Source organism: Cydia amplana, chromosome 17 (genome assembly GCF_948474715.1).
Source record: "Cydia amplana chromosome 17, ilCydAmpl1.1, whole genome shotgun sequence".
In the NCBI taxonomy this organism is placed as follows: Eukaryota; Metazoa; Arthropoda; class Insecta; order Lepidoptera; family Tortricidae; genus Cydia; species Cydia amplana.
Genome location: NC_086085.1, coordinates 2,859,748 through 2,883,995, shown reverse-complemented (window position 1 = coordinate 2,883,995; position 24,248 = coordinate 2,859,748). Strand labels below are relative to the sequence as shown.

The 24,248-nt window shown below is 36.9% G+C and overlaps 1 protein-coding gene, 1 long non-coding RNA gene and 1 other non-coding gene across 4 annotated transcripts in view; 1 reads left to right on the top strand and 2 right to left on the bottom strand.

Annotated features, from left to right (window-relative positions):
* The window catches only part of LOC134655688 (hemicentin-2-like), a 391,784-nt gene that overhangs the window by 166,599 nt on the left and 200,937 nt on the right, over positions 1–24,248 (bottom strand). The gene's annotated exons all lie outside the window — the stretch shown is intronic.
* LOC134655764 (uncharacterized) overlaps positions 1–24,248 on the bottom strand; it is a 448,475-nt gene that overhangs the window by 232,054 nt on the left and 192,173 nt on the right. The gene's annotated exons all lie outside the window — the stretch shown is intronic.
* Trnat-ggu (transfer RNA threonine (anticodon GGU)) lies at positions 17,248–17,319 on the top strand. The gene has a single exon. It is a non-coding gene; the product is annotated as a tRNA-Thr (tRNA).

Here is a 24,248-nt window from a genome sequence, read left to right as displayed (position 1 = left end):
TTTTATTATTCTATATCAAATATAATTTGTAAGGGAAGTCTGGGACACTTGAATAATGCAATAAAAAAGTGGCATTTCATTAAAAACCTAATCGTTATTTTGATAGGCTTATGATTCTTATGAACTACATATTAAGATATTGGTACTCTTTTTACAAAATTGTTCAAGTCTTTCATCTGGGCAAGTCTCCTGGACTCCCCATTGTTATAATGTAAGACGTTTTCAAAGTAAAAGTCAATTAAAAAATAAAAGCCAGTTCATGTCTGCAAAAATTAAGACCGTTGAAGACAACGTCTTCAAGTTAAAAGGCCTTGCTTGCATTGAACCTTTTTTTTTAAATTATTACTTTCATTTCAAACCTCGTCTCGACAATAAAATAAATATTACTAGCGCACGGGTTAACAAATTATACATAAACCTTCCTCTTGAATCACTTTATCTACGAGTATTAAAAGAAACCGCATCAAAATCCGTTGCGTAGTTTTAAAGATCTAAGCATACAGACAGACAGACAGACAGAGAGCAGGAAGCGACTATACTATGTAGTGATATAAAATCAAAAACGATTCTAAGTTCATCGCTACTCTCAAATACTCTTTCCTACATAATACTCAAGCATAGCACAACACGGAGACTGCGTAGTACAACACAGAGACTGCGTAGCATAACACAGAGACTGCGTAGCACAACACGGAGACTGCGTAGCACAACACAGAAACTGCGTAGCCCTGTCTTTGGATAGGTAACCATCGTAGATAAGTAAGTATTAACATAGAGAAATATAGTAAGACAAGAGTGCTCACTCCATACATCAGTTAGACTATTAATTTCAGTGTCTACATCTAGCATCTCTGCTACGAGTAGATGCTAATAGTCTTTCGGTACTAAAACTGATGTATGGAGTGAGCACTCTATGTATTGTTTTCTCTATTATAATACTCAAGCGTAGCACAACAATTAAGGAGACTGCGTAGCACAACACAGAGACTGCGTAGCCCTGTCTTTGGATAGGTAGGTAACCATCGTAGATAAGTAAGTATTAATAACTAAGTGCCGTAGCGCCGTAGCACAAAGATGATTAGTCTAAAGCTGTTTAGCTGCTTTTACATACGATTAAAGGTTTAAGGTATTTTATAAGTGGAGGCTTGAATGGAGATCACGTAAAACAAGTTATTACCGAAGATGAGTTGTATTCTCGGTGATGGAGTATAAAAGAGGGTTCGTAAAGGTACACATAACTTATTTATGTGTTAGGTATAATTGCTTACATGCGTCACAAATATGTCACAGGCAGTAAACTGGAATTACTGTTAATAATGACAGTGTTAACTGGGCATAATTATTATACTACATCTCTTGCATTGAATCGTTTTTAAATTAAACCGTCACATACAGATATATTTAAACTTCTACATATACAATTTTTATAAATTCACCTTATAAAATAAATTAAAATTAAATTAAATATAATATAATAATAACTAAATATTAGGTCTGATACCGTTGAGCTGCGATCACATTTGTATTAGATTTAAGATATTTTATTTAAAATAGACATTCCGAAGAACATGCCTCGTTAGTCGGAGGCATTATTGATTTTCATAATGCAGCGGCGTTAAGCTCTAAACTCGTACCAAAGATATTTACCATTGACGGATTTAAACATACTAATGCAATCTATAACTCAGCATAGTTCATGCACAATTACTAAACAGATTATCTCTCTAAGCTACCCTCAGTATCTTACGTCCTTTCGGAGTTGACTCCTAAATCTCATTTGAAAGTTCGGAATCGAATTTCTCAATCTCGGAACCTGTTTTCCGAAACTACTATTGACTACTAAAGCGGTTTGTGAAGTAAGCTCTATTATGTTTGAATTAACGTTCATATTTCAAAAGGCACTTTATCTGTGCATCTATGCAGATTTAGGTTCATATTACAAAACCACACGTATTCGTGATGTTATCCCGAGCTTTAACAAATAACTAATAATTACTTTAAAAAAAAATATATATATTTTTGATGAAAATGCTCCACCAGCTTGGACATAAAAACTCTCTTAACTTGTTCAAAAACAGATGTCTTGCATTTTATCCACAGGAAAGGCAAATTATTTCATGCAAATTTTGAGTTGTTGCTTCATGAATTGACTGGTAACTAATGATTTTGCATGCTAAATCATTCATTTAAGAATAAGAATAAGAATAAGAAACCATTTATTGCAACACAAAAAGCATACAGGTTACAAAACATAAGGATTGAAAAAAAAGTACTTTTTTGTATGAGAGAATACTTATAAATAATAATAAACAAAAAAAAAACAAAATTATAAACAATAGGAAAAGAAAGTGCCCTATATAAGTATAGCACAACACCATTTTAAGTAATTATATCCTCTGTGGAAATTTGGTGATTTAATAAAAGTAGGCTCAGTTTGCGTTTAAAAGTTGGAAGGGACATTTTAGCTCGTAATGGCGGTGGTAGGTCGTTCCAGATCTTAGACGCAGAGTATTTGAAACTGCCACGATAACCAGCTGTTTTATGTTTCGGAGCACACATTTTATTTAGCTAAAAGCATTTATTTAGATTTGATTTGTGTTTCAATCGGTCGGAAAGTTTGTTTAACCTTCGTGCCTTAATACTTTAAACCCTCGCAACGCTAAGGATTCCACATTTTTAATAACTCTCAACGCTCGTGGTTCAATTTTAAAATATTTCGCTTACTCGGATTTCATTATTGGCATGAGGGGTCAAACAACCACTTTGCCCCCTTGTAAAGCAAAGAAATATGATTTAAGTATCTAAAGTTTCTTAGTGGCAGCATTCGGATGTAAATGGGTTCAAACAAGTATGTCATTTTTCGTTTCACTATATTTTTTTTTTTCAATTTTAGTACGAGTAGGTAACGATACCTGCTTAAGATGTACTTGAACCCTTCCCCTAGCTTAACCTTAATTCACCCTTTGTTTACGTGGAACTAAAGGCAAATTTTATGATAAAGCATTGTCTCACCGTCCCTAAATAAGACCCCTCATCAGTTAAGACCTTTGATACTAAAGTGACATCGTCTTGACGTCACAAGGGTATATCCGACGTGGAACTTATAGTGAAATGAGTCTTTGTTCTCTAAGGGTGCGAGATGTCCTTTACCTGATCGTGTATTCAAATTTACATAAAGGTCGCCTTTTGATTGAGACTGCACGTTTTACAGCTGTAGCGTTGCTGTGCAGCATTGCTGTCGAGTGGCTTGCAAGGAATTTCAATAATCTAGCACATCTAAGTTTGTTTTGTCATTTCCTGGGACTGCAGTCGGCAGCATTCCTTGAAATTAATGTCGTATTTAAAGAGATATTTATGTTATTATGAGTACACTATACTATCAGTAATTAATGAAAATATTTTTCCAAATAGTATCTAACCAAAACAGAATCGCACCGTGAGCATAAAGCATGATTGCTTATAAATACAGGAGGATAATAATTGGTAAAAATACTACTCCACTAGAGTTGAAAGCGCCCGTAGGCTGCGTTGACTATCATCGCAGCTACGTCAGCGTTAACATCAAGAGGGCCGCTCACTCGCTTGTTTGCCACTGTCGTGGTAAAAAAAATCCCTATCAACGGGTAGTTCTTGATAGCTCAGTTGGTAGAGCGGCGGGCTGGTATCCTGGAGCTGCGAGTTCAAGTGTCGCCCGAGATAGATTTTTTCACTTTTCCTTTATTTCTAAGCATTGAACAGTAACGTAAACTTATACTGGTTTAGCAGAATTCGCTTGTGCTCCGCAAGCGGTTGAAATAATACCCCTGTCCTTTGTTAACGTAACAAACAAACCCTAAGGCGCTTTTGCAGAAATAGGCCGCTTCTAGCAATGACATTATCTTTGAGGCAATAAACAAGATGTCGGCTCATATTTCACACCGCGAACACATTTAGAGAGCGGTCAACGGATCCTAGCTAATTAAACAACATTCAAGACTTAGAAGTGTAGACTTCTAAGCTTAGAAATAAATTAAAAGTGGAATGGAGTGGAGTGGAGTGGAGTGCAAGCACACTCACACACACATACACACACACAGACGTTTCTGCTTGATACAAAACTAATTCACTAGGCAGGTAGAGGTTTTTTTAGATTTGGGATTTTTTGTTAAATTTATTCTCGCAATCATATTCGCCTTAGAGGAGAAAAAAGGTCCCCAAATTTATTTTATACAAAGTCTATGAAAACTGGAAATAAAAATCTTGAGACGCTTTTTTTCTCCTATCAGGATCGAAAGGGCTCGTTATTCTAAGTAGAAATAACATTAAAAATGTCAAATCCCAAAAAAAATGGCTCAAGAAGTGATTTTTATAAAATTAACGTTTTCTTTTCTTATGTTCAGGTGAGAATGAGCGTCTGATGATGATTGACCCATCCATGATTGTTATAAAATTATATTAGACTACATCTCTTGTCTTATTACGTACCTATATGTCAACAAAATATACTTGATTTATGGTTTTGGGACTTCAATCTGTTTTGTCTCCAAAAAAAATTTTTACGCGTATTGTATTGTCATGTCACAGCTCACAAAGTTGACATGGCGCGCACCTCCAGAATGCCATGAAAGTCAAATTTTCCTACTAATACTACCTATATCCACTGGGCCTTCCCAATAAGATGCGCTCAGTTGGAAACTGCCCTCAGAATGACAGATGCGATCGCGCGGATAACGGCTGTCACTTGACACTGTCAGGTGACGATCCGCCATCTTGATCTACTGTTTCTTTTTTTTTTAATCTGTTGTAACTGGTTCACCTTGAACGGACTGATGAAATGACTTTAGGTGAGTGATCAATAGATGTTGTCTCTGATTCAACGATTTTTCGGAAAACGGTATAAAAAATATTTGGCTATAAGTACCGAAAGTCGAAACGGTCATCAGTCTTGAATATATATGGGAGAATATATCGGCCATTACCTGGAACAAAAACCATCTTATGTTAGTTTATGATTGAATTTAAAAAAAAGTGTATGTAACACAATGGAATATTCACAAAAATGAAGAAACAGTCAGTATTACGTCACACAAAGGAAGTAAAAATCGGCGCCCGATGTTACTAACACATTATGGACTTAATTTGATAATTATGATTGATAAAAACTATTTCTGCCCGGATGATCCCCACGCAGACAAAGTCGCGGGCAGAAACCAGTTAACCTGTCGAATCCCACGTTATGACGTCACCATAAGTGTTCTGGCTCATATATGAGCCCTGGGAGCTGACAGATTAATGAATAAATATATTCTTGCTTACCTAACAATTTGCTCAAAAGTGTAAGCAAGATGAAATTTATCTAAAACAAATATTAATAATAATAATATTAAAACTCGTCGATACCGCAATATACTGTTGTTTCAACTCGCTTTAATCAAACATACTACGTAAACTCTTCCAATAGAAAAAGTTAATGTTTTTTGCAAGCACAACACAAATATTAGTTAGTCTACCTAAAATAGCTGATTTAGAAGTAGGTTTAAATGTAAATAAGAGGCGTCAAGGACGTACAATTTGGTTCGGTTCAACTAAAAATAGTAATCAGTAAGTTAATTACTTCTTAGATAAATAACCGGTTTTATTGTAAAACCCAAAATAGCCCAGTATTTTTAATTATTTTATGCTCTTTACGTAGGCATGAATCATGTATTTAGGTAACACCTTCGTATTATTAAATTGTTCTATTAAACCAAAGAACGAAAAAGAACGAAATAATACCGGTATTTTTGTATGAAGAAAAACCGGTTCCGAGCCTTGGATAAAAGAAAATATTATAAGAATGTAAAGATTCTGGTTTAAAGGCTTAGAGTTCCAACTTTTCTTTTATTATATGTACCTACAGCTAAAGAAAATTATGTTCTAAATATAACAGGGTAGTAGGTACCTTGATAAGTATGTGATTCAGTGTGAAAATTCCTAGATCGACCATGATTGGCTATCTTATTACTTTCGTCGCCGCACCACAGCCACGATCATGACGTTCTACTACTCGTCACTCATTTTATCAAGGTAATAGAACAGATACAGCAGCGGCCTGTATCGTATAATGTGCAATGTGGCTTTGAATTAAGGTACTTTTTTAGTCTAGGTACTATACTGACCAATCTCCGCCCTCTCTTAGCCTTTAGCCAGTAACATGACTTTCTTATATTATTTTTCAAGTAAGATATAGCTTTATCCGGGTAGGTCAGTTGTCAGCTGTTTCTGATCTCACAGCTCATTCATATTCATCTAATATTGTGCAGTATGTAAATCTATTGTATATAGTCAATTGTACGACGTAGTCTTTAGTATAGACTGCCGTGAAATCTAAAGTCGTGTCATTGATATTAAGATACGGCATTATGTTATGGGGCAACTCAATTGCTTGTATTTAAAGCCCATGTTCTACTGATGCCAAGTGTCGCTCTCACCGATGTTTTCTACTCAACAGGGTGCATAATATATCTCAGTTGTTTCTCATCCCTCGGCACACATGTTCTAATATATGCAGCAAGTATTGCTGCGGGGCTTCATTAGGCGCGGGGGCTGCATAATCTGCTGTACCCGGAGTTGACACAGATTGGGGCATATACTAAGCCTTAGCTGGAGTAGGTGAGCTATCAATTTCAAGATGCTTTCAAGCATCACACATAATGTATATAAATTAGAGTTAGACGTAGTGCGACATGAAACGGAGCGTGCCAGTTTTCTAGTATAGGCAGTAAATTATTAATACATAAATAGATGTAGAAATAGGTAATACTCGTACGCATAGACTTTTTTTTTATTTAAACTTTATTGCACGATAAAAATGGTACAAATGGCGGACTTAATGCCTTAAGGCATTCTCTACCAGTACTAAGAGAAGACATATTAAGACTAAGGTAAACACACCACACGTACAGTGAGAATCAATAGTAGCGGATGAAACGTGACGTTAAATGTACTGTTTGCCTCCTTCTAATAATATTTTAAATACGATACGATACGAGTATTCCTACATTCTGTGTTAAAAAGTCCTATTTGCCACACCCTAATTGTTTTTTAAACGTAGAAATAATATGGTTTTGTGAAGCTATTACATATATAATAGAAGAAACTGTAAACGAAATAAATTAAGGTTTGTAATTTTATTTTATAGCTAACAAATAAAAACCTAATTTAATATTTTCAAAACAAAAAAAAAAGATACCGACATGTAATAAACTTCAATAATTTTAGTAGAAGTTGCCACGAATAACTTTCACAATACATAATAACGAAAAAGCCGTGTTTGCGTGTTTAGAGCAAGTTAAATCCCATGATAATAATTAATTTGATTTAGCATGATAACATAGTTTAGGGGCAAGTATTTGTGTATGTTCCTAACTGATTTGGAGCCACGCGAACCTTTAAACGTCTTGTTAAAGGCGCAATTTTTTATAAACATTTTTTTATTTGCATAGAAACGAATAACGACAGACTTTATCACTACATAGTATAAAACAAAGCTTCCCGCTGTCTGTCTGTCCCTATTCAATTCAATTCAATTCAATTCAATTCAATTCAATTATTTATTCATAAAATTTACATTTTATACGTCATTATATTACAATTACAGATAGTTAACATAGTTACTTACAGTAAACCGATTGTATAATTTTGCCGAAAACTTGGGCGTTCAAATCCGGCCCTGCGCATGGGCTTATTGACATTTATGATTAATGTATAAGTACCACGTTTTTAATTATCATTTACATGTTTACAGTATATATTATTTATACATTTACACTTTTTTGTATTTACCACATAACATTCAAATTTAACATTCTAAATACTTATTACAAAAAAAATTCGTCAATGGAGTACAAAGCGTCTTTAATTAGTTTTGTTTTCATTTGTTGTACGAATGAAGCGTAACTCGGGGCCTGCTTAATTGCCGGAGGGATCTTATTATAAACCTTTGGACCAATGGAGGTAAGGCATTTTTTAGTTTTAGCCAATCGTGTGTGTGGCAAGCTCAGGTCATGCCGCCGTCGCGTGATGGAGCCGTGCGCATCAGCGTTGGTATGGAAGTGGTTAATGTGACACCTGACATACTTAGCCAGTTCCAAGATGTAAAGACTGGGTACAGTTAATATGTTATGTTCTTTGAACAAGTCCTTTGCAGGATGGTCCCAACTTACACCAGCGATGATGCGCACTGCTTTTTTTTGGAGTTTAAATACTCGTTCACGTTCCGCAGCCCAGCCCCACAGGTCAATCCCGTAAGTTAGTATGGAGTTAAAATAGCCGTAGTAGGCTTTTTTTACGTTAGCCAAGTCCATACATGGGCATAGTCTACTAAGGGCGAAGCAGGCCGAAGACAACCGTAGACACAGCGCGTCTATATGAGGGGCCCATTTTAAACCGGCATCGATGGTTAGTCCCAAATATTTAACCTGGTCGACTTGAGGTACAGGTTGGCCATTGCATGTGATGTTTAATTTGTTTAGTGATTGATCACTTAGACACCGTAAGCTAAAGTGTATAATGTTGGTTTTTTCAACATTGAGCACCATGCCATTAGCTGAAAACCAAGACGATATTTGGTCCATGACCATTTGCAGTTTTATTTTTAGTAAGACGTAAGTCTCAGCCGCAACAATGACACATCCGTCGTCAGCAAATAGTACAAATTCTGCCTGGTCGGTTGCAGAAGTGAAGTCGTTCATTAGCAAAATAAAAAGATTGTTTCCCATACACGAGCCCTGGGGGACTGCGCAGGGACCGAGTTCCAGGATGTCAGATTTTGCACCATTCACAGACGTTAGCTGTTTGCGTTCATTGAGAAATGATTTAATTACTCGGTAATAGTTACCCGTGATGCCGTAGTGGTCGAGCTTGGCTAATAGAAGTGGATGACTCACCAGTTCGAAAGCGCGTGACAGATCGCAGAAGATCGCAGCGACCTGCCTCCGCCCGTCCAAGTGACCCATTACTCTGCATATTACGTCACGCGCCGCATCAATTGTTGATCGGCCCGGCTGATACGCATACTGCTGTTTATTCAACATTTCATTTCTATTGAAAAAATACATTAGTTCGTCACTTAATAATCTCTCAAAAACTTTTGAGAATATCGGAATTAACGAAATAGGTCTATAATTCTTTAACGCGTGTTTCTCACCCTTTCCTTTGTACACAGGCTGAACCTTAACCTTTTTTAAGTTAGCGGGATAAACTCCGTTTGTTATGCAATCATTAAATAATCTAGTAAAAATATCTATAATGTATGGCGGAAGTAGGTCAAACAAACGTGTAGACATGTCATTAATATCAGTTGAGCTCTTACGTTTTATTTTATGCACTACTTTGGCCACTTGTTGATAGGAAAACCCATTGAAGTGAAATACGCATCGATGTCGCTCGATATACTTACTCAGATACTGGAGTGCTAATGGAATGTCAGTGTGTGCTCGTGAATTAATATTTGCGCTAACGTAAAACCGGTTCAGATCTGCAGCGACGGCGGCGCATCGTTGCGCATCGCTCTCAGCTGTTGATCTACTTATCAGAATGTCGATTGCGTCACCTTTGTTTACTTGCTTACCTGTTTCGGCGGCAATTACACGCCACGACGTGCGGCTAATGTTGTCACTGTTGGCTATTGATTTATTGATAAAATCCCTCCGAGTTGTACATAATTCTTTAAAATAAGCGGTTTCGAGTACTGTCAAGTCTTTGGGTAAATGACAATTGTCAGGGTTACTACACATTTGTTTTTTGGTACTTCGTAAACGTGAGCGTAACACCCTTACTGATTCATTGACCCAAGACCTGGTTAAACTTTTATGAGGATATCTCCTTAAAGGAAAATGTAAATTATAATAATAGGTAATTATGTCTAGAATTGAATTTACGATAAGGTTTACACTAACAGGTTTATTCAAAAGAGATGTCCAGTCATAGTTGTTTAAACTTAAAATAAATTGGTCTATATTTAATTTAGAAAATAGTCGTTTCCATATGGTCTTATTACATTGTTGAGTAATGTCAATTTTAAAAGTTATAATGGTGCATTTATGGTCGGATACATGCATTTCAAAACATTCTGTGCTTAATATTTCGTGTTTTGACATACTGGTATAGGCATGATCTATACATGATGCTTTTGTTTTACAGATTCTTGTAGGTAAAGACACAAGTGACCTGAGTCCAGCGGATGACACAGAATCGATCAGTAGTTTTTTTTCAGTTGTGTTGGTTATTAAGTCTATATTAAAGTCACCCACAATGAGCACTTTGTATTGTTTCAATGAAGGAAGCTCAATTAACTGGTTCAATAAATTGAGGAATGTTGTGAAGTTATTTTTCTCACCTGGTTGTGGCGGTGGTTTATAGACACATACCACTATTACGTTTAGCCCGACGAGCTCGGTTGCGCAGGCCTCAAGGTTCATTTCTTGGCAGAGTTCAGAGACTTCATGTCGTTCTATGGCTAGAAGAGACGACCTGGTGAAAATGCAGACGCCACCGCCTTGATGTTTTGATCTACAAAATTTAGCACTAAGTTTAAAGTTCATAATATTAACTGACACTATCTCGGCGGATGATAACCAGTGTTCCGATAAACATAACACATCTTTTTCTTTTAAAAGTTCGAGTTCGCACTCCAATTTATATGTCTTGTTTTTCAATCGATTGATATTTTGGTGAATAACAGTTATTTGTCTTGATTCAATTATTTGTTTTGTTGTTTGAATGCCGGTGAGTTCATTTGTAGACTGTTGCAGGGCTTTCGGGCGGGCCTCTCGCGCGCCGGGAGCTGCGACGAAACCACTCGCTGACTTCGATTCCCGGCGGCCAGCTATTCGGATTCATGAAATAATCATACTTGTCGCTAGGTAATATGATTGAGAAGGAAGCGTAGTACTTGTGTTTCAGTTTTAATTCCTCAACTTTGTATCCCTCACAATCATTTTTCTTTTTCATGTATCGTTCTAGGCTGTCAGCTGTTGTGCCGGTTTTAAAAAAGCACGCGTGAATGCGCCTTACTCGGTCCATCGTTTGTAATTCAGGATCTGCAGACCCATTGCCCTTAATTGCGGATCTTCGGATCAATTTTCGCGTCTTCTTTCGAGACCGTTGTTCCTCCCATAATTGTTCATCGTCTTCTTTTTCAGTAACATCCAAGTTATTTGTAGATAAGGATTCTGGCGTTGACTCATGGTTGATTGAACCCGAGTTCGAAATCTGAGAAATAACTTCATGTTCATTAGAAACTGTCGGTGACTCGTGTTTCTTATTTGCGGTTATGTTTGCGTCGGATGCATCTGCAACCTGTGTCGGGGACGCCGCAGGAGCGTTCGATTTTCGCCTTTGTGTCACACGGCTAATAGCCGCAGATGCGATGAGTCTTGCTTGGCGCGGCGGACGCGGCTGTGCTTGCGTTGGTGTAACCGTTGGTTTTTTTAGCTGTAGCTTCGTGGTAGATTGCTGTGCGTCCATTTTGCTCGTTAACTCACGTATTAGTTGAGACTGATTTGATAATTGCGAATTTTGCTCACTAATTACATTTTCCAGATGATTTACTCTATCCATCAGTTGAGACACAGTTTGAAGCACTTTTTGCACATTACTTTCAATGATATTTAACGACATTTTCAATTATTTACGAATAAACACAGCGGAGTAATCTCTCACGCGTCCGTTCCGGCGCGGGGCGCGGGGGGGAAATGTCTTCTTAGATGTTTAAAACTACGCAACGGATTTAGATACGGTTTTTTTAATAGATAGAGTGATCCAAGAGGAAGGTTTATGTATAATTTGGTAACCCGTTTGAAAATACAAATGTATAATGTACTCGTACACCGCGATATAAATTTAGACCTATTAGCAAACAAATTCAGATGAGTAGCCGCATCAAATTCAACGCAACCACAATCATTTGCTAAATCACTACATACTTAATTATGGTCGTTCAAACGCACTGTGAACATTAAACAATAGGGTATTTGACAGGAATTAAAATAAATTAACTTACACCAAGCATAAAATAAATCAACAGAATATTAATAGATAAACGTAGACAGCAGTTATTTTTAGTCACAATTTATATATAAAACCCGTATAAAACTATAAAGAGTAGGTAATTTGATTGTGACGTCACATGCTAGTGTTTCATATAAATTCCATAGTAGCAAAATCGTTTCACCGTTTGAAAAAAGAAACTGACTTGACTAGTAGTCATTTGACTACCTTATTTTAAACCCTATTATTTTAAACTTAATCACAATCATGTAACAATAACCCTTATACATATATTATATTTTAAACATCCTCCTTGTCTAGTCAGTAGTGTTCCTGTCTATAAGAGAAAGGTCTTGGGTTCAAATCCTGGTATTTGTTCGTCATAAATATTCGTTCCTGAGTTATCGTCAATTTCTATGTATTTAAGTATTTATCTATATCTATCTATATTTAATATTTAAAAGGCAAAATACTTATAAATATGTTATATCTAAAATTACATTTAATAATTAAAATTATAAATTAAAAAAAGACATAACGCTTCAAGTCGTTCCTGGTGCAAAGGTGCCCATGATGCTCGCAGCATTGCCACGCTGGATCACCAGGGACAGCCTTTGCACGAGGAACGACTCGGAGCGGGGGCCTTCCCCTTTCTGTCTGTCGACGTCCTATGTCGCGTGTGAAGCGCTTCGCATCGGCTCCCCAGCAACCCGCCGTTTCAACTGCGAATGGGACGATCTATATTATATAGGCACATTATATCGTCGTCTAGTACCCACACTATATTAAGCTTTATTGAGCTTACGTCGATTTTCGATTTACATGTGTAAGATTGTCTAATAGGTATTTAGTTAAGATTTATTTTTATTAAATGACTAAAGTTATGTAACTGAATGATCAATCTGCCAGCCTGTCGGCCCTCTCGACATCCAATCCATGGCTATTTTGGTCCACCTCTGTGGGCGCAAAACTTTAAACACCACAAAAACCGATCAAGCAAAATTAATAATACCAAGCAAAAGAGTGTTTCCATCACCACAAAAGCCTGTACAAACTCAAAATTATTCACAACTTTAATTAACATAGTTTAAGCGCTTTAAAAACGCCTCGGTCCTGCGCAGTGCGTCTCATTTTACTTTCATGAACCATAAAATGTCGTTCGCTTTAAAAACTTTAAACACCGAACATAAATTGTGAAGGAGCAAGACGTTTTGTAATTAAAAACACACATTTGCATTGTTTATATTGCTTAAATTTGCCGCGTGTTTATGTTGTGTCACAGCTGAATTTATTACGTTTAAACTTTATGAAGGCTCCATGGCCTGTGTCGTGTGCCAGGGCTCATTTAGACGGCGCGCGAACTCGTATACAATTTTAGTTACATTGCATTTTATAACAGAGTTCAGAATGGGTGTGAAACTGTAAAGGTATAGGTAATAATCAATAAAAATGTTATATAATTAAGGTAACACTAATTGTGATAGTGTCAGTATCCAATTCGTTTAAACGCGTGGTGTTAGAGGATCATTCTCTGAAAATATGTGTGCGGTTGCGTCTAATTGTCTCGGCTCTTTTTAAATATTTTGTATGGGTCGCGGAAAATAGACCGCAGACATATTTTTTGAGAGTGACCCTAAAAATTGTAAAATAGGTACACATAACTCCGCCCACCATATGCTATTACGTTCGCAAGATAAACGCATTCCTAGATATGAGAGATTTTTGCAATTATAAGATTTTGGTAATTTGTCTTTCTTTTTACCGACATACAAAAAGGGGTCATATTAACCCACGCCGCAAATATAGGAGTGTTACACATTTGACACATTGTGTAACTGTTGTAATATTTGGGGCGATTTGAGTACGGTGTTTTTTATGTCTGTTCTCGAAAGCCTTGTCTGTCGAGGTGGTTCTCAGCTATATTGGTGAAGATAAAAAGCAATCGCCTTCAAGGTATTCAGCTTTCATTTGAATGAGTGGCATAAACCTCTCAGGTTATCTCTGCCAATATTATAGCTATGTTGTGTCCGTACGGATACAAAAAAAGGGGGCGATATCGTCTCGTAAAGAACCCTACGCTTGTAACATATATGATACCTATTCGTATTTTTCCACCGATTTCCTCCATCCCTTAATAATCGAGGGTACTGATTGGCTACCGTAACGACCCCTATCAACTTAATAGCCATCATAACAGCAGTACTGCACGCAAGAATAGCTTCGATTAAAAATAATCTGATGTCCACTTATGATTGGGCATGAGTGGATATCAAAAGTAAGTGGCGTTCGTACACTTGTTATTATCAGGTTACTGTGTCATAAAGGAAATCCTGCAACATGTATTAGTCCGAGTTGATGTTTTATTTTTGTATTTATTTTTTCTATGGGTTGCGTGCTTTTTTTAGGGTTTTCATGTTTATCCTTCAGTTAGATTTAACAATATTTGAAATTTAATAACGCAATATAAATTTAATAATTTCGATTAGTTTATAAATAAATAAATAAATAAATAAATATTATAGGACATTATTACACAAATTGACTAAGCCCCACGGTAAGCTCAAGAAAGCTTGTGTTGTGGGTACTCAGACAACGATATATATAATATACAAATACTTAAATACATAGAAAACAACCATGACTCAGGAACAAATATCTGTGCTCATCGCACAAATAAATGCCCTTACTGGGATTCGAACCCAGGACCGCGGCTTCACAGGCAGGGTCACTATCCACTAGGCCAGACCGGTCGTCATTGTTTATTATGATACTCTTTATTTATTTCTCTTCTTAGGTTGGTTTTTTACAATATGGATATAAAAATAAAATACAAAAACACTTACAAAAACAATACAAAATAGTTATAAACATATTATAAAAAACCTAACCTAGGGTGCCGCCAGCAGCGGGGCAAGGCCCAAGCTGCCGGTGGTCAGGGCTGCAGAGAGAGGAACCGGCGGACTATCCGCGCCGTGTCCATGATCACCGCTTTCTGCATCTGACCCTTGATCCAACCACCTAGCGAGAGTCTCTCAAGATGTTGGTGGAGACTCTTCGCTATTAGACCGTTCGCTGGAACAACTATCGGGACAATGATCGTTGAATCAACATCCCACATGGCGGTTATCTCGTGAGCCAAGTCTAGGTACTTACTGGACTTGTCCTTCTCGGCTTTCACGAAATTCTCATCATGGGGGATGGTGATGTCAACGAGCACGGCCCGACGTTGCGATCGATCTATGACATCCATACGCGTAAAATTTCTCGTGTTTTTATTTCCATGTGCAATAAAGTATATTCATACATACATACATAAATAAATACAATTCTCAAATATAGTCGAGTATTCAAGACTTACGAGTCTTGAGGGCTCGAGTTTTTAAGCCTAAAAATAAGCGTTATGCACAACACTGACATCACCCACAGACGCTCCAAGATACAATACTCCATTCAATTACCAGCTGATATATATTCAGTCCCGATGTTTTATTCCGGGATAATTTCCTATTCTATGTATAGCATATTAATGCGCCAGAATGATGTATGGCCGAGTCAATTAACATCAGACGTTGAGTAATGTTGGTGCGTATGTCCAGAGAGAAAAAAATACATAGAGTGCTCACTCCATGCATCAGTTTTGGTACCAAAAAGACTATTATTTTCATTGTCGACATCTAGCATCGAGTAGCGGAATTATCAGTACTGCTACTTGACAATAGATGTAGCACCGACCGGGCTCAACAACATAAGAAGTCTTACTATATTTCTCTATGGTATGGCCGGAGAGTAAATAGAAAAGACTGATACTCCAAACGCTGCAAGGCTCGTTGTAGATAGCGTTACTTATTATTTTTACATTTTACTAATTTTTACATGAAAATTGTTACCTTGCTGTTTCATCACGATATTCATCATTGGCCTTCGAGTCTATTAAATACTATACAAGCAGTATCAGGTCAGGGCGACAAAGTTTTTTTTGGCTTACTGTTTAGGTACCTATACATTTCACGTTAAAAGTTAATTCACCAAAACAAAATAATAGCATTTTAGATATATCCCTGGCGTCATCTAGTGTAATTTTTTATTTATTTTTCTATAGCAGGGCACTAGACGGCGTATCTTAATAAAACAAAGCTTCATGCTTTCAATCTACGGTGCCTACGACCGCGATCAAAGGGATCAATTTTACTTTTGAAAGTCATGAACAACATTTGAGTGGCAGTTTTGATACGCACAAAAGAAAAATGTTAAAATAGATAGCGCCATTGTCACATAATGATGACTCGCGCGAGGAAAGCGGTGTTGTATACAGAGGTTGTCTGTCTTCAATATTTACTAGTCTTTGGTACAACGTTCTCAAAATACGAAGTGCCACGCAAATGTGATCTCGGGGCAATGGACCTTCTTTTTGTGTCTGCTATGATAAAGAAAATATGCAGAGTTACTCGCAGAGATGACTTCTGTAGATATTTTGTTGGACTTTTGGCCGAAGGATGTGATATTTCACCAGAATAGGTGACGCAGCATAAAAGTGTTGTGTCCTCAAAATGTTTTTTAAGCTTATTAGTTGTTTTATGTAACAATCAATGGGGCATTATCTATGAAAAGGAACCTTATTGTCGATGGCGCTTACGCCGCACAGCTTCGCGCGGCATTGTATTTATATCGGAGCATCGTTAATAATGGCGTAAGCGCCATCGACAATAAGGTCCCTTAGATATTTAGTCAATACGAGTAAATCATAAAATTTCAGCAAAACTAAGTTTAATTCAATCAAATATTCCGACGCAACTTTTTTTTTGCGCGGTTAAGACTTTCTTTTCATTACAATTTGTCCTTCTAATTTCCCTGCTTACCCTATAGGTAACAAAAACATAAAATATGAAATCTTGAAAAACGCTCCTAGGTACTTTTTATAGGTAGAGTAATTATTAATAATAATAGCGGTAAAATCGTTTACAACGTCCGTCAACCTATTATTTTCATGTCCCGTACAAATTACGTTTTTTTTTCATACGTTGCGTGTTTAACATAATTGGGCCATTTATAGGTACCTATATAAGTAGGTACTCGAACTAAGACTAGTAAAATGTAGGTACTACGTATAACAGGGGCTCGCAGCACTTGAGCACTTGGTTCGAAGCCAGTACTGTGATAGGTACTTAAAAATAAAAGGAAAAGCGGATAAACAAGGCGCATATGAGGTATATGGTGGAAATATTCGCAGTTATCGGATAAGTCTCGGTAGCTCAGTTGGCAGAGCGCTGGGCTGGTATCTCAAAGTCGCGAGTTCGAATCTCGCCTGAGACAGAGGGTTTTTAAACTTTTACTTTATTTATAATCATAGATGTTATCATTTGTAGACGTTTCTGCTTAACACAAATTTAATCCAGTAATGTGATTTTAAAATATGTTAAGGGGCCCCCTGATTAACAGTCCACCGGACGATATCGGCCTGTAAGTTGTTCGAAGCTGTCAACTTTTTGTTATAACTGACAGTCCGATTTCGTCCGGTAAACTGTTAATCAGTGGACCCCTTCAAGGTTTTGATACTTTTGATATTGATGTGGCATGATACGAAGTAGTTCGCACTTATTGCTGCACGAGTGCACAACAAGTCGTGTCAAACATATTTTGATTTTGTTATGATATATTATATCATAACAAAATCAAAATAAGCTGAGATCTTTAAATAAGAATCGGCTTCATGAAACAATATTAGCATACATCGGGGTTTTCGGTGCGGGAATGTTTTACACTAGCCAAATAACAGGTAAAAACTGTAAAAAACGATACTAATTTAACATTTCTAAGCACACTTGGACCTTACTACCTACGTTTAATTCATAGTTTGGTAATTATTTTACAATAAACAAAGTTATAAATACACGAAATCATTCCCACACCGAATACCCCGATATATGAATATTAGTGAGAGTACGATATATTAATGGTAATAAGCGTATTGAAGTTCAGAATTAAGAATTAATTCTGTGGTTTAACTCACGCATTTTAGTCACTCATGCGACATGATTCGGAGAGCCTAGGTATCTATTTTAGTGACAGTTGCTCATGCACTGTTAGTGCTTGATAATAAAGGCCCAGGTTCCCCGAAACGTGACAAAAAATACTTGAGTTAAACCGTTAAATTAGCTTTATATTAGTATGACTCAAGAATTAAATTCAAAGTGTAATATTCGTGTATGATTTCTTGTCTCGGCTAATAAATAAACTCTTATCAGGAAACGTGAGTTGTATTCCTACATTATTAATTTAATATTGTTTGTTGCAGGTTAAAACTAAAGTTTTATTCACTTTATATGCTTTTAACATGAACGTCTACTAAATATTTCATTAGCGTTAAATATTATAACTGCTTACTTGAGACTTTTTTTTTATATGGTGTAAGTATTTGAAATTATGTTTCTACTGACGCTAAAAACCTTTACCAGCAAAACCTTTACCACCTTGACAATAGTTGCGTAATGATTTAAGATAGACATACATACATTGGCGGCAAACATATAACACCCCTTTTTGCGTCGGGGGTTAAAAATCCAAGTTTATATCCACGGGGCATTTCTCTCTTTATATCCCGTTTATCATTGTAAATCTCAGATTTAAATCCAAAAAGAGTTCCAGACACAAATCTTTCGCTTCCCAGAAAACTAATTAATTTTAAATTAAATGATACCTACATATAATAATATCTCAAGGGATCTGCGAGGCAGCTCCCTTCCTTGCGAGTAATGGGAAGTAGGCGTTATTATTTTATGAATGCCTCTCAGCAACGACCTCGATTTTAGACGGAGTCATTAAGATGACTTTTCACCTTATTATCCTCGTAAAATTTAACAAAAATGAACAAATATCACAAATTTCAGATTAGGAAATGAGGTTAAATTCCATCTGACCGATTCGAACTTTAAAATACGTTAATTAATAGATCTAGAATCGATATTGATTAGATGTGTCAGTGCCAAAAGTGCCGTTTTTGTTTGATGAAACGTCACATTTGTCATTGACGTATATAATCCATATCGTTCCTAAGATCTTTGGGCCGCATGTTTCGGGTGACTCATATTTCCACTTTTTCTTTATATCTAAGCATTTTGTTGTTGTATTGTTCGCAGACGTTTTTGTATAGGTACTTAAATTTCATAATATAGCCCCACAACACAATAATGCCGTCACCTTCATCAGAAGTTCCATTTCAACAATGGTGGATTCCGTTACTTCCATAACATTTATATCTCAGACATTATTTGCTTTTCAAAAAGACGCAATAGACAACTATGGAAAGAAACTTTCACTAAATATGTACAGTCGCCATCAGATATATCGGAGCGGCTAAGGTGCTCACAAATATCTGAACATAGAGGCATCTAATTTCAGGGCGTTAGAGTGCGTGTTCAGATATTGTGAACATCTTGGCCACTCCGATATATCTGATGGCGACTAAACATTGTTATAAACACCAGTGTTAGGTATAGTTATAGTTCTGGTTCTAATTAGTTTAGTTAAATCAAAGAGTTAAATAAAGCATAGCCGCCTCGTCGTCGAACGGCGTACGCCTGGGTCACAACGGAAGAACAGCGCTGGCTTTGCCAGCTACATGCTGAGTTGTGACATACATTGTATATTTATCAACAAGTTTGTGTCATCTGTGTTTGTCATAAATAAATGTATTTTCTTTCTTTCTTTCGTTCTTTCTTTCTTTCTTTCATTTTAAATAGGTATGTATATGTTTCTCATTTATAAAAACTCAATGTCCAATATAGTAGGACAAACAAAACCCGTGGAATGAAATGAGCCCATGGACCTTCTAAATTAACTTGGCGAAATCAATTCCATTTTATTTGTTTAATTTAAACGGACATCCTGAGACCGGTCGGGACGGTAATTAAATCGGCTGTGGTTCGTTAAATGTATCACTGTTTGCTGATTCTGAAAAGTGCAACGTTGAAAAAAAAAAAGTGAAGTTTCATGTGAAATTCCTTGTAAACATCATCATCATCATATCAGCCTTTTATCGCCCACTGCTGAGCAGAAGTTTCAGAAAACAATACAACACAAAAATTTACTCTTTATTATATCAATACAGAAAACAATACAAAAAATAGGTATAAAAAAATCAAAAAGAAATCAACAGGCGCTCAGAAACATTGTATCTTTTCTTTTTTGGAATAAATAACAACTTTTGTAATATTTTGACTGAAAATTACAATAGTGTCCGATTAATCACAGCAGTAGTGGATGATTTAGAAAAAAGTGTCCAAAAAATTTGTCACTTTTGGACGCATTTTCATAATTATGTTTTGTATGGACCGTCACAAAAACTGACTCTTCAATTAAACTAATATTCAAAAACTTGATATTAATACATAAGTTCCATCAATAAAAAGAGAATTGATGCGCATGAATTGATTGATATATCATCGAATTTTTCACTTTGACAGGTAATATTACTATGTTGAAAACATTGACATATAATATCTCAGGACTAGCCTTACGGGCAATAAGAATGGAGCATGAATCCCCGGCCAGTACAGCGGTGTGAAAACGCTGCAACGCGATTGGTTGATGCGTTCACATCACGCGCGCGCGGCCGCGCGATTGGTCGCAACTATAGTTGCGTTAGACTACACGATTGGCTCGAATTCGTGAGTAACACCACTGAACTAGTTTCATTTTTAGTGCACGTAAGGCCCGTCCTGAGATATAAGTCAATGGTTGAAAACGATCTGATGGGTCCGTACGTATAGTTAGAAACGAAAATCCACACAATATAATAGCAATGTATCTACTCGACTCTCCATCTCGCTCTACCTCTACACATAACAGCCGTAGCAATGGTTATTGGAAAACTCATTAAATTGTTTTAAGAGGAGAATTAAACAGTTGTTTAGTTTTCGTCCACCTGACGAAATTTGAATATAAACCACACATTTGGAATTGAAATCCTTAATGTGTTACAATACATATATTATGTATATGTCGGCGGCCGATCGTAAGATCAGGCAGATCGTAATGTTCCTGTGTAATGTTTTGACGATAGTGACATTAAACCAATATATAGGTAGAATAAAGGTTCCTTAGGTTGCTTTAGATGCCCGAAGGGCTAAGTGCCCAGAAATAGGAGCCCCGCGTAGCGGGGCTCCGTCGACTCAGGGAACGGGTCAAAGATTTTCACGTTTCACGATATGCCTAGGAATTTCACGATATGCCTGATCTCACGATCGGCCGCCGAAATATATACCAAAAATTATATTTCAATAATGATATTTTATTTATCTATCAACATAAAAAATTGCTTAATTTAGGACAAAGAGAAATATATAGGGCTGGTTTTGCCCGACCGACTATGTTACCAATGTTAAAAAAAATGGACGAAAACTATAGCTGGATGAAAACTAGCACAATGACCCTGTATCGTTTTGATGTCAGGCGGTCTAGCATGAGTTGCGTCTCGCGCGGGACTCCATACATCTTGCGCGACTTCAAGTATGGAGTTGCGCGCGAGAACGCAACTCATGCTAGAACACCAGATGTAGGTACTTACACGTTAGAATTGGCCTGGGACTCTAGAAACCGCCAACATTTCGTTTCCAATAACATTTCGACAAGTCCAATTCACACTTAGAAATAAAGCCCAAGGGCCGAGCGAGGCCGAAACCCACTGGAACGGGCCCGAATCGATTCGTCATCGCAAGATGTCGGCCGATTTAATTAATTCGGAATTTATTGTCAAAAGGGTTGAACGGGGTTTCCGCTTGCATTTATTTTTGTTGAAATATCGTGTTTCTTTTGAACGGGAATTTCGGTTGGACGGATTGTGATTACGTCTGAATTACATTTTGATGTCGAGTTTGTTTTTCAGTTCATTCTTCTACTCGTACTTATTTTCATGATTGCGAGTTTTTGAATTTTATTTTATTTGTCTATTTTTTGCCGGTGATTGAAAAGTGAGATTACATTTTTAACGACGTATTTTTGAATGGAAATACAATACAAAAATATTTGTTACTTTATCCAGAAAAAGAACAAAAAAATATGCCTCTTAATGGTTTCAAAGTATAGCACTAAACCTCGGAGCACTAAACTGAGGGGATTGGTAAGAAGTATTTTACGTGTGACATCTTTGAACATAACTTACACTATACAGTTGCTTCACGCTCAAATGATTTAAAATTAAACGTTGACTCAGAAGCCATGACATAAGTTTAATGGCGGAAAACATTGCACGCAAGTCTCGCAGCTGTATTTTTCAGCGAGTGCGCGATACTGCCAATTGACCGAACGGCTGCGACGCCCTGATAGTGAAGTACACGCTGTTGTGGTGTAAGCTATGAGGTTTTCGCGGTGTACGGAAATAACTATTTTAACTAATAAAAATAGTATCTACTCAAAACGTATACTTACTTGAAGTAGCAGGTAATGTAATAGCCAAAAAGTTCATAACTGATATCAATAAAGAAATAGGTCGTCAATTTGGCGGATTTAAGACTAATTTAGACAGATTAGACTTAAATTCTTTCTTTAAGTATATTATGCGTTCTTGTTAGTCCCATTGTCATCAATTCAGAATCTGATGACGGGATTTTAGGTGCTCTAGACCACAAAATAAAATGATGACATTTTAAACTGTTTTTGCAGTTGTTTTTTTGTTCAAAGTTATACAAGCAGTGATATTTGCCAAATTTTAGTTACGCGCATCGTTATTTGCTAGTATTGCTGCTAGAATACGATGCTATAATGTCTGAGCTCCCTTGGATATGCACACAGTCGATACTTGAACCTTGAACGAATATAGTAATAAACTCTTTATATAATTATGCACTCGCCCGCTGTTACTTTCGCCATATCATTATTGGCTAGTAAGACTGCTAAGAAATGATATAGGTAGAGGTAGTACTGTCCGAGTTTGTGGGGCTTTAGCGATATCTGTTGGTACTTGAAAATAATATGCGGCACAAGTTCTTCAAACCGCTCCCACCCGTTACTTGTGCCATCATCATTATTGGCTAGTACGGCGCTGCTAGGATACGATACAGTACTGTCTGAGCTCGCTGGGTTTGACACAATATCCACTGCTCGGAATAACGTATGGCGACTTGGATAAACTGCAAATAAGATGGGCTAAATGGGAGGAGGACTATAATATCTAGACATAAGACGTAGCGTGCACGTAAGTACTTTTTAGGGTTCCGTACCCAAAGGGTAAAAACGGGACCCTATTACTAAGACTCCGCTGTCCGTCCGTCCGTCAGTCCGTCTGTCACCAGGCTGTATCTCACGAACCGTGATAGCTAGACAGTTGAAATTTTCACAGATGATGTATTTCTGTTGCCGCTATAACAACAAATACTAAAAACAGAATAAAATAAAGATTTAAGTGGGGCTCCCATACAACAAACGTGATTTTTGACCGAAGTTAAGCAACGTCGGGCGGGGTCAGTACTTGGATGGGTGACCGTTTTTTTGCTTTATTTTTTATTGATGGTGCGGAACCCTCCGTGCGCGAGTCCGACTCGCACTTGGCCGGTTTTTTACTTGTACAGTCAGCAGCAGAAGTTGCTAAGCGGGCGAGGTGTTCAACATTACCTTGACACGCTCTTATTCTCTTAACAATAAAGTCTCATCAATATCGTTTTGAACACCTGGCACACTTAGCAACTTCTGCTGCTGACTGTAAGTATGTTGATTTTTTCAAGATTATACAGTACTAGCTTCTGTACGCAACCTTGTCTGCGTGGAATGATAGTGATTGTTAAAAACTATCCTATGACCTATTTAATTACACAAACGGGTTTACTGCGATATAGTTGCTGTGGTCACGGAAAGTCTTCGTCGTCACTATATCATATCGCGGTAGACCCGATTGTGTAATTAAATATGTGTACAAAACCCGAGAGTTTAAAGTGTTATATCATATGACCTGCCCTAGCACTTCTATTATATTAGATCTCTATTAGTTTCAGTGGCTTAATCGTTAAGAGGTAACAGACGGACAGACAGAAAGACAGAGTTACTTATATTAGTAGCGATAGTTAGAATCATATTCGTTTTTTGTCCCGTTTGGGTTGAAGCTCCAATAATAGCTGATAGCATACAAAATAACATGCATAACATGTTATTATTGTAATATCATTATCAGTACAGCTTCGTGTAGATTTAATTCACTTTGTGTGATGGTTTATATATAAAACCCTATTGATTTTGGATTTAACACACGAAAT